The following is an 11,258-nucleotide window of genomic DNA, read 5'->3' on the forward strand; positions in this document are numbered from 1 at the left end:
AGGCTTTGTGGTTATCTGGGTGGAACGTTTGTAGGCTTTTACTGTTCCTATGGTCTTTAGAAACGTTAAAAAAACATCTAGATCCCAAATTTTACATCTAGGCTTAACCAAAACCATCTAGATCTAGCTATAAAATATCTAGAGTGGCAGCCCTGATTGTCATGTTAGTTTGGGGGAAAGCACCTACCGTTTTCCTTCTTTCAAGCTGTTGCTTCGATTTTGTGTGTGAAAAAATAGAGAAAGTTATTATTATGGTATTGGCTTGAATTTTTTAACAAGCATATCTACGGATAATCTTTGCGAATCCAATGTTGTTTATTCATCCGATGAAATACCACTACATAAAACAGAATTGAGAGTCATAAATCGTGGCATAGCATGAAACACCGCGATAAAGAAACACTACTGCATTGAATGACACCCAACAACAAGGGTATGGTGTTTGATGTTACACCGAATTTTACTGGTAGAATATGTCAAAGTTTAATGTTTTACAGCACACGTACACCAGTGCACACACAGAGTTAGCAGTTTTATGTACATGAATGAAATTTACAAGGAGAATGTCAGAAATTTATTAAATCGAAGCTGCTGTATTCGTTAGTTACCGATGACAAGGTTGAGAATAACGAGCATGAGCAACTGATAAGTCGACGACTTTGTTGTAAGTTCCTTCTGGCCAGATGTGGTCGTCTGCATTTTGTTAATAAACCTGCAAAAAGTTGTAGTGGGACGCGTATGTGTATTAGGCCAAAGGTATACTCTCTTGTCTCAACATTTTTTCTCAAACATCAGTGCTAAAACTCAATCTAGCAAAAGTGTTGTCCGCCAAAACAAATTGCATGATGAGGTCGCTGACAGAGTTAACGTGTTTTCAGTGACACAATATTGATCACCAATAAACAGAACACTATTAACATCAGTCATTTTTGTTTGGATTTATTTACAAATAGTTACAACTTTACAGTTTTCTCATAGGCATGTTTAGAAATTCGTTTAAAACATATTTACTGCATAGTTCAGTTACCAATCACATGGTTAAGAATAACAAGCAAGAGCAACTGGTAAATGGACGATATTACTGTAAGTCTGTTTTGGCCGGATGTAGTGATTGTGGCACGGATTGTCGTTGGGACAGTTTGGGTTGTTGTTGTTGCAATAGTTGTGGTTGTTGTTTCGATGCAAGTTAGAACTGGTTCCACATAAGGCTGTGTACTATTGACGGGGAGAACGAATGGGAGAAGCTGAAACATATCGAACGTTGTGATATAATGTGTATTTCACTTGATGTCAAACATTTGCACGATTGCAAAATAACACACAAAAACAGTTTTTGTTTTCTGTACTTACTCCTGGAGGAGAAAAGCCGTTGTCTGTGCAGAGCTGAAATTTTGGGATGTTGTTTAAGTTGTTGCTGAATTCAGCTGCCAACTCTTGATCCCAAGATATCTTATAATATAATGGAAACAAACATTTAAACACCAATGATCCGAATCTATTGTTTTAACCAAAATTACCAAGAATGGAGGAAAACGTTTTTACCAAAATTTCTACAATAATGCACGAGTTTGTAGGACAGGCTTATTTAAAAACGATTTCTTTCGGCAAATGCCCGCAGACTCGTTTTCAATCATAGACACTCGAGGACTTTTTTCGACGGTTCTGTAATTTTTTTTGAAAAGATGTTAAATTATTCCCACATTATAAACTTACATTGTTAAAATATTGTTTCAAAGTCAAGCCGCTGCTTTCAAAGTAAACGTCTGCATACGAACCGCGTAAATTAGGGTCCAAAGGTCCGCTAGAAAAAAAAAGAAATATATAGAGATAATAATTGGCAAAAAGAAAATGTCACCAGCGAGCCTGTGACTGTACCAGAACTATATTTGCCGTTCATGGTTTGGTCTTGAACTAGCGCAGTATGCAAAAGCGACAGAACTTTGTGTTACAGCGAAAATTAGTTGTTCCAGTTGACTGATTTTGTGTAAACCTCTGTATGTGACGTATGAGAAGTTTTCACCACGATTGAACCTGGTTTGTGTTAGAATTCTTAGAAATGCTTTGGGTTATAATAGTTAGAATATGACTTTTCGTAGTTAGATTTTGCAATTAAATGCTTGCAAATAATGACCTGCTTTCGTTTGTAAGGTTTATATCATACGAGTAAATGTCAATAGTGAATATGCTGCAGACAGTGCACAGTGCTTCGACTTATAAGGTCTCATCAGTGCAGCTGGTGACGAGAGATCGGCCGTATTGGCTAGTGTAGCTATCCAACGGCACTCCACAACTAGGTATACACCACAGAGGAAACTGACTCAAAATGGCCAAGCAACTGTTTGGGAACCAAAGTGAAGTCGGCTCAGTGTCACAATATCAATGTAAAAGCATCGAGCCAAAAAATGATAAGCTGCAGACAGTACATACTGTTTCGACCTATAAGGTCTCATTATCTCATGTCTGCAGCTTATCATTTATTGGCTCGATGCTTATTGGGCAATTTAACTTACCGAATGTCAGAGGTGTTGGTAATACCGAGCGCATTGTACAAATAAGGATCCACGATGGGTCCACTTGAACAACGAGAAATTGGCAAACGTGGATAATAGGAAAGAAATCCTTAACACATTTCTCTGGTTGTAGGAAGTCCACCCTGAAAAAGAGATAACGTTTGTTACGCGAAAGTCTAAGTTTCAATCAATTAAAGTAAACGGCTGTGTTAAAGATAATGTTAATCCATCATCTTGGGAGCGTTATAATCTATGGCAATAATCAGTCTGTTGTCTTGTTTTGATAAAACAAATAAAACATAGCGACAGATTTAGTGGTTTTTCACACTGAATTTTCTTCATCTGATTTTAATGACCCTGAATCGTCGCGGTCGTTTTACTTGAAAGGAGATTTCAATAATAAGAAAAGAATTACTACGTCTGTTGTCTTACATATGTAATGTTGGTTCTGCTTGTGCTGTCATAATCACACAGAACTTGCAGTTGATCACCTGGTAGCACAACTCGTTCAGGTTTCACATATCGGGTTGCTTGAAAATCAAAATCATAAGCGTCGTCCTTAATCACGAACGGCAATTCCACTCCGTTTCTGTCGATAGCAGATAGAAATAATGGACATAATGAGTGCGTTAGTAAATCAGACGATTTGTTTCTGTAAAAAATCCCTTTACGTTTTCTTGTGCGTGGTCTTGCAGCAAAATGTTTTTGCACGTTTTTTCTTTGCTCACATTTAAGAAGATATGTCTGAACGCACTCGAACATACCCATAGACTCACAATGATTATATATAATTTATAGCCCTCAAACAGTTGTGCAGATAAAGAACTTATTATCTATTTGGGATATTGTTTGAGTGTGTTGCTACTTAATACACGGACAATGATCGTTGTTAGTTGTATACTTTCTGTATTACCTTACCTTTGCTACGGTGCATATTATTAAATGTTTCTCTAACACGTATATCTTCGTTTTTCAATTTATATTATGGTCACTTTAGCCAGCGATTTATTGTGGCGTCAAATATTGCACAGACCGAAATCAGCTGATTTGCACCACAAGCTTGTTGTTGGTGTGTTTTAAATATGCTACTTCACTCAGTTGTAATTCAACTCTTACCTAAAATGACGGACCGTGACTTTGTTACCAAGCACATGTGTATGAAGGAACGCTCCAAATATGGTCAAACTGGTAATATTTCCATAATCCATGGTCTTGTAACGAAAATTGGGTAAAACTATAATCTAAAATGTAACTTATTTTCCGCATCATTTACCTTTTCGAGACAATCCGCTGGACAATCGCCGTAAGTGAGAAATGATTCAGCGTTTGATGGAATGACGAAAGCATATGGATTTATAGTATTGCCAGTTTGCAACAACCCAGCGTCGTGGGTTCGAATCTGACTGGTATATTTAAACCTCAAACCAGAATCATCTATAACACCTGAACGAAAAAAGACGTTGACATAATTTTTAATGTCATTTGGTCAAAACATATTCTTGCTTTGAAATGCTATGGATAGCTTATTCTGCAGGAAAGTGTTATTTATTCTCATAATGTCATTGTTTTAGTATTGCGATTTTTGTCGCAATCGCAATTGTTTTTTAAATTGTTGTTCAATCAAACAAACACGATACTTAATAGATTGCAAAATCAGGAAAAACTGCTTCGTAATGGCAACCAATCCCGAACCGTGTGCGTAATTTTCAAAACACTAATGTACCTTATGTTATCGTGGACTTAACTAAAAGTGTTTGAAACAAAGGATATTGTTCATTAGACTTTGCATTGTCAGTATATTTAGTGCTTGTAACCTACCTTCATCAAGGTTTGGATTGTCGTAGTGCATTTGTAACACAACGTATTTCGGGTCGCCTGGTTCACCAAATGGCAGTCCGGCATCGTTTGGAAAACGAAAAGCCTGCAGGCGGTAAAGTAAAAAAAACACATTAAATGCGTACGCAACACAGACATATACAAGAAGTCCGACAGTTGGAGACGGACAAATAATGTAATCAGGGGCGGCTCGTGCGAGGGGGCTGCGGAGCTGCAGCACCCCCAGTATTTTTACTTGACATTCCTATTCCAAGTTGTTATACCAAACAATCTTTACATATAGTTTTTATGTTTGATCAGTGTATACTAAGAATAACTTTTATGGCATTAATCGGCATTTTATTAAAATAAAATTAATAAAAATTTTGTATTATTTAAAAATTAAAAAAAAAATAATAATAATAATAATAATAAGTTATCTATGGCGGAGCTGCAGCTCCAGTTTCGTGACGTTTTCAGTTGTGCGCATGCGCACTTGAAAAAGCTACATGCCGGGCGAAATAGGCGAGAGGGGGCTGTGGCTCGCGCAGCCCCTCCCGTGACGTAGCGCTAGTTGTGTTGTCTGCTTCGCGTCAGTGAGCTCCAAAGCCAAACCCGTGTACTGTGTTTTTAAGTTCGACAGTGAGTGCAGTTAAATAATTATTTTGCTATCATTAAATTTATTGTTTGACTGTTAGTCGTGACTTTTTAAGATGACTGTAAGTGGGTTTCAGTTTTTACAGTTATCATTGAATTGAATAAGTGTATCTCACACCTTGAAAAAGAAAAAAGATCATCTAACACCTTTTAAAGTCACAATTAACCTTTATAATAAATAACTGAATTAAAAAGATTTATGAAAGTATGGGACAAAAAATCTGCTACTCAAATGTCATGCAGGAATAAGCAACAACAAGAAATACTCAGTTTTAGTTCCTAATGCTACCAAAAAAAATTAAATTTGTGACTGTGAAGTTAAATGCCTCACTGAAATTCAGGCAATATCAAATGCAGAACAAACAACTGCAAGCAACAGGAATTTTGAAATGAAGACAAAAAAAGAGTGAAGACAATTTAAAGTGTGGATTTCTTAACACACCATGTGGACAGTATTTGCAACCAAGTGCAATCATGTGTATTGATATAATGGACATGTACTGTTTGTCTAATCTAAACAGTAGCTGCTAAATTGCTTCACAGGAAGTGTTTCTTAAGAATGAACATTCTACAGACAAGATAGTAGTGACACCAAGCACGTCCTATTGTTGACAAAGAAAAGCTAGTTACTCAAATGAAAATGTTTCTGTAGATCTGATGTTCATGATTACTTTGAAAATAATTAATCTAGAGATGATGTTTTGACAAGTTAAATTACTAGGATGAAAAATCCTTTTTGCTGTTTTCATAATTCCTTCAAAGGCAAAACAGTTCTTTTTAACACTGAAAAAGATGCCAATTTTTCTGGGGAACACCAATATTTCCAAAAGACTTGCACTTGCAGTGCTAGTACTAAATAGAAAAACAGTTTCTTAGTTATCATTTGGGATTAAGGAAGAAGCTATCAATTATCATGCCCAAACTATAACTTCATGATTCATTTTGGTTGGAAAAAGGAAGCACAAGATTTAATAATATGGTTTAAATTTAAGTGAGAGTGTTGTAAATTTTAAAGCTTGAAGGCGTTTTGCACTTAAAAAAGAAATTATAAGCTATTTGCCAGCAAGCAGCAATTATAGCAGTTAAGAAACTAAAATACAATTAATAGTCTGTACACAAAAATTCAAGAAAGATGTTTAAATGAACAAGTTCTGAAACCAATGTAATGTGGTTGTTAAATTTGTTAGTTATGATACCAATAAAAAGCTGTATGGCTAGTTTTTTTTTGTCACAATAATCTGTGAAGTGTCATAGAATATGTTGAAAACGCTGACTGTGGCTAAATTTACTTAAATGAAACCTGACAATTTTTGTTGTCGAACTGAAATACTTCGACCTTTTTCGACTCATTTATATCTATTTTTTCTATTACTTTTTTTTCTATATTCCTGTTGTGTTTTACCGTATTTACAACCGCTTCGTTTCGAAGCTGTGCCACGTGTGCTTTTGTTTTTCACATTATTACTGAACGTTATTGTGTTTGGCCCGTCGCTGTGCAAGTAAACAAAATACACAAATGATGCCGTCTGCTGTTTACACTCGTGTACATTATTGCGTAACAAAAATTACGTCACAATGGAGTTGCTAATTAAGATTTGTATTACTTGTTTTTCTGCACAAAACAAATGGCTAGAAAACTAGAAATGTAGCTTTTCAATATATTGCCAACTCATATATATTCAGTAGAGGGGGGGCAGCACCCCCACAAATTTCAGGCACGAGCCGCCACTGAATGTAATACAAATTGCCATCATAACATTACAACTTTATTTATAAAACTGTTCCTTTGTACCTTACATATGAACTCTAGCTCTAGCTGACATCTTAATTTAGTGCTTTTGTGTCGCTCTGTTCACCATGCTAATAAACTCATCTCGCATCTTAAACTTACCTCTCCACCAACGGCCCAACCAGCAACAAACCTTGAACAGTTAACAAGAGAGATCGGTTCGCTGTCAGTTAAGCATTCCCCATTTGAACCAACAATTGCATCCGCCTATACATGCACCGTTAATTTAAAATCATAAGAAAGAAAAAAAGGAAACGTTTTCCTACCGGCAGTGGGTCGACACATTGGTAGACTAGAGCGTGATGTACGTAAAGTTCATTACCACTTTGGACTATTGGTGAAATCTGTAAACGAACGCTTATATTATAAAAAAAAAAATTTACTCTAAAAACGGTAAAAAAGGGTTTACCTCGACAATATGTCTCTTTGAAGGTACATCAGGGAGCTGTAGAAGATGACAACTGTAATATGTATCTTTTGCTGGAATTGTAATTCCACCAGTTGTCAGATTTACAATCTCAATTGTCTCGTCAGGAGGTAGAGCTACTGAGCTCATGTCCCCCGACGTAGTGAAAAGCACATTTCTGGTTCCTGTAAAGTGTAAACAGTTTTATTAGACCTAAAAAACTTGTTTTTGCCTGACAAATATGTTGTACCTCTGTTTGTTCCGTGATAGTCCCCTGGTACCATGTCGTCTCCGGCTGGATCTGTTGTTCCGAAAGCGTAAATTATTTTCATTGTGCTGTCCTACAAAAAAAATAGTCTTCCATCTGTTTGGTTTGACAGGGCTGGCAAATTGTTAAGTTGTTCAATAGTTTCTTTGCTACTAAGAAATTATCAACCTCATTACTTTGTTTGTCGTTTTTACAATCTTTGTAAAGATGGAAACATTTTGCCCTAAATGTGGTTATAAACTGATGTATTACTTGGACAAATCCGTGTCACAAAATAAAGTTTATGTTTAGCGTTTATATGGTGATCACTGCAGCCCACATTGTAAAGGGCTAATATGGCCATTTGTTTGCACTCGCTGAAGTTACAGTTTGACTGAATGACATGGGATTTGACACACATAGAGACTGAAAAACCTGATCAGGTATCGTACTGGATCTTAGGTTCGAACTCTGTCGTTGTACTGACTATAATTTAAATATTTTAATTGTTGTGTGCGGTACTTGTAGGGGCTATACTTGTCAGCAGTCGAAACAGCTAGGGAACATTTTGTGTTACAACGGGCCCGGGCAACAGTTTCTGTTTCGCTGCCGATATTTCGATCGCCGATTTTTGTTTTGATGAATAAAGGTCCCCTGGAAATAACGATGATGTTTCTTTATTCAATCGTTGTCGCGAATGTTTGTGACCTGAATTACGGTCACTTTTCTGAAAAAAAAATCTGTATGCCTGTTACACCAGGGTAGATGTTGATTTCAACAGAACAGGCTGTTTTTTAAAAAATGCCCGAACACCGACGTTTGTGATGAGCCCAAAAAATGTTCTGCTTGGTCGTGCATGAATTTGCTGCGTCAACTCTCAAGTTGGTGTAGTTGCAACTGAAGCGTAAAGTTGAAAACCCACCGTGGTTAAGACAGGCCTTCGAACGAAATTGTTTGTCTCAACTTTATCCTAGTTGGGCGGGCAATGCTTCAATGCGTATAGCTGCCGTCGAGCTGCCTGCCTCACTGCAAGTCCGTTGGCGCGTTTGTTACGTGGAACTTATATAGAAGTTGGAAGTGTGGTTTTGCTTGAAGTTTACTGAGTCATCTGTTGGTTGCGTGTTTGTAATTTAACCGTATGCTACAAAACCTGGTGTTTCAGGTCAGACCTTGGGACGAAATTGTGCACTGCCCTTTTGGAATTGCAAAGTAACTGCGGTGAATATTGGGTTTTGAAACAAATGTCATTTTACGCGTAGTACATAGCGGGCTTTTAAGTAAATTCGTTACCAAAAACACAATTTCGTGCGAAGCCGAAATGTTTCTTTGTCAAACAGCAACAGCTTCGGCAAACAATTGCACAATAATTAAATTTGTTATCTCTGCAGAAATACAAGAGAAATTCCATTTTTTAAGTCAGCGTGAATTTAGCTGTCACCAGCGATTCCAACCAAACTGGCTCTCCGGAAATCGAACCTTTGCGATGTTTAGGCTTTTGTAAAGGTGCATATAGACTATAGAGCAAAATATACACAAGCTTTATAGCAGCGGTACTGAAATTTGCATCGGCGCTCACCAATTCACAGAAATTAACCCCTTTCTTAGAAAAATCGATCTCCGCACAATTTAAACAATAGTTTTGCACAACGTATGGAACATAATGATCTAAGAAATAGGCCATAATGTCATATTACGATTACAAACGTATATTGTACGGAGCCGCCATTTAAATAAATTATTAGCCAGTGTTACCATTTCGTCGGAAGAAAAACGTTTTCAGTTTGCTTGCCCAAGCCTTGCACGCCTTTTTTCGATTACTGACCGTTATGGGAAGATCTTGCAAAGAATCACAGGCTGCCCGTTGTCTGGTAAATTTGATCCAAGTCCATTATCTATATTTTGCTCGTTGTCGATCGGTGGAAATAGATTTCCAGTTGCAAAACGGTCCTATGAAGTAAAGCGCTTGTTGAAAAATCTTACAAACAAACTGACACTCAGTTGTTTTACACACAGTAATTGTGACTTGTCCACTTTTCACCCAACCAACAATCATATCTGCCCCAGCCATACCACCACCTGGAGAGATTCCCACACCAATCCAACCTCTTGTTTTGGCATGAACAAACTGTACAGACTGAACCAAATGAAAAAGACTGATGTATTTCACCTCCAGTGTGATAAAGTTGAGTTAAACTCCCAGTTAAGCAAAACGTTTCTTGCTGTATCAAGCTGTCGCATGAATGGATAACTTTGACTTGAAGTTTCACCTTGGGCTCCCAACACGAAGGTCAACTCAATAAACACCAGTGCATAAAACATGATACTAAACGTGCAAAGTTTTTATACTATTGATGAATCCAAGTTACCAAGGCTGTGAAAGTTTATAGCTAGTGTTCAATGCAGGTTTAACTGGTATATGACGGAAACGGAATCTAAAGCAAACCATTTAGTTTTAATGACGAATTAAGTTTATATTATCGAATCAGTTAATTTGGCAGGCTACACTCAACAAGACCATACACACCCAGTGTGGAAAGAAATTGAATTTACGACGCAAATGTGGTGAAGTTGAGACTCAATGGAAGGCCGAACTGGTCCCCAAAACCCGACCCAACTAGCAACTCTAAACTTATCTGACAATATGTAGGCAACGGACTCTGCCTTTTTCAACCATCGCCGTCCTTCGAACTGTCAAATGATAACTAAACGCAGCGTAGCGTAGTAAATTTGAGTTGGGGCCTTTTTTCTGCAATGCACATAAATGAGGAGGTGGTGTACGCCAATGGCAGCGGTAGCGTTGCAAACATAAGATCTTACGACAGACAAAGTTAGCTAAAACACGATTGGTGGTGCAAAGAGCACGGTTATTCCAATTAGCAGTGAGACTGTTATAGGTTAGGAAACAAATGTAGGGTTAGAAACTAAGTTTAGCCCTAACCGTTAAGCATTTTTTACACATTTTGCTTTCAATCTTTCGCAAATGCTCCTTAATTTGTTTTGTGTTTTTATGTTAGTAGCTTAACCGCGGCCAGTTTGTGGGTGTCAACATTTACGGTCATAAAGATATATTATTTGTTTCATAATATCCACTCGTGCCAAATAATCAAGATTGATGTCTTGCGATAATCATAGATATTGCTAAAGGACTAGCAGATCATTTTCAACTGTTTTTGACATAATCATTTACAGTGCTGCGTTTTGTGTAGATCAGTGGTTCCCAAACTTTTTCATATTTTTTTCTAAACGGTCCCTTTGCCAATATTTCGAGGGCTCGCGGTCCTTAAGCCTAAATGTGTATTTCAGAAAAACAAAAGTTGATTGCAGGATTTTAGCTAGTTATGCAAAATTGCGCATAACAATCATTCAAAGACAGCATGTGACATCACAAACAGGACAAAAAACATTACGATTGTGCGCGAACAATTGCATTTTTGATAATTGTCATTCAATAAAGGCTATTGTTTAGCAATGGAGACAGTCGATTCTCAATTCCACTTTGATTTAAAATTATTTAGTGGCACAAACTGACGCCAAATAAGATTATAGAATTACTTCAACCGCTTCGCGGTCCCCCCAAAATTGCCTCACGGACCCCTAAAGGACCTCGGACCCCAGTTTGGGAACCGCTGGTGTAGATCATAGTGGTTTCTACAGGGGAGAAATTTACTTTAATTTTTGAACGTGGTTTGTAAGTAGACACTTGAGCTCTGGTGATATGACCTGTGAAATTAATAAAAGACCCAATTTTAAATGATCTCTGTGTGGTTAGCATCTACTGTGTAGTATATTAAAAAGAAATGAAAATGTTTTGAATAGTTACAGAGAATTCGTCAA

General features: G+C 37.2%; 1 pseudogene across 1 annotated transcript; it reads right to left on the minus strand.

Annotated features, from left to right (window-relative positions):
* Window positions 1-296: 296 nt before the first annotated feature.
* Window positions 297-9,743, minus strand: LOC145204715 (DBH-like monooxygenase protein 2 homolog; annotated as a pseudogene). The gene is made up of 14 exons (XR_013853523.1): window positions 9,436-9,743; window positions 9,247-9,371; window positions 7,428-7,518; window positions 7,181-7,362; window positions 7,038-7,115; window positions 6,874-6,978; window positions 4,329-4,431; window positions 3,784-3,953; window positions 3,627-3,721; window positions 2,943-3,099; window positions 2,511-2,653; window positions 1,714-1,801; window positions 1,351-1,449; window positions 297-1,244 (listed from the first exon to the last, which is right to left on the minus strand). The product of XR_013853523.1 is annotated as a DBH-like monooxygenase protein 2 homolog (transcript).
* Window positions 9,744-11,258: the final 1,515 nt, after the last annotated feature.

This window comes from Phallusia mammillata, chromosome 8 (genome assembly GCF_965637545.1).
Source record: "Phallusia mammillata chromosome 8, kaPhaMamm4.hap1.1, whole genome shotgun sequence".
In the NCBI taxonomy this organism is placed as follows: Eukaryota; Metazoa; Chordata; class Ascidiacea; order Phlebobranchia; family Ascidiidae; genus Phallusia; species Phallusia mammillata.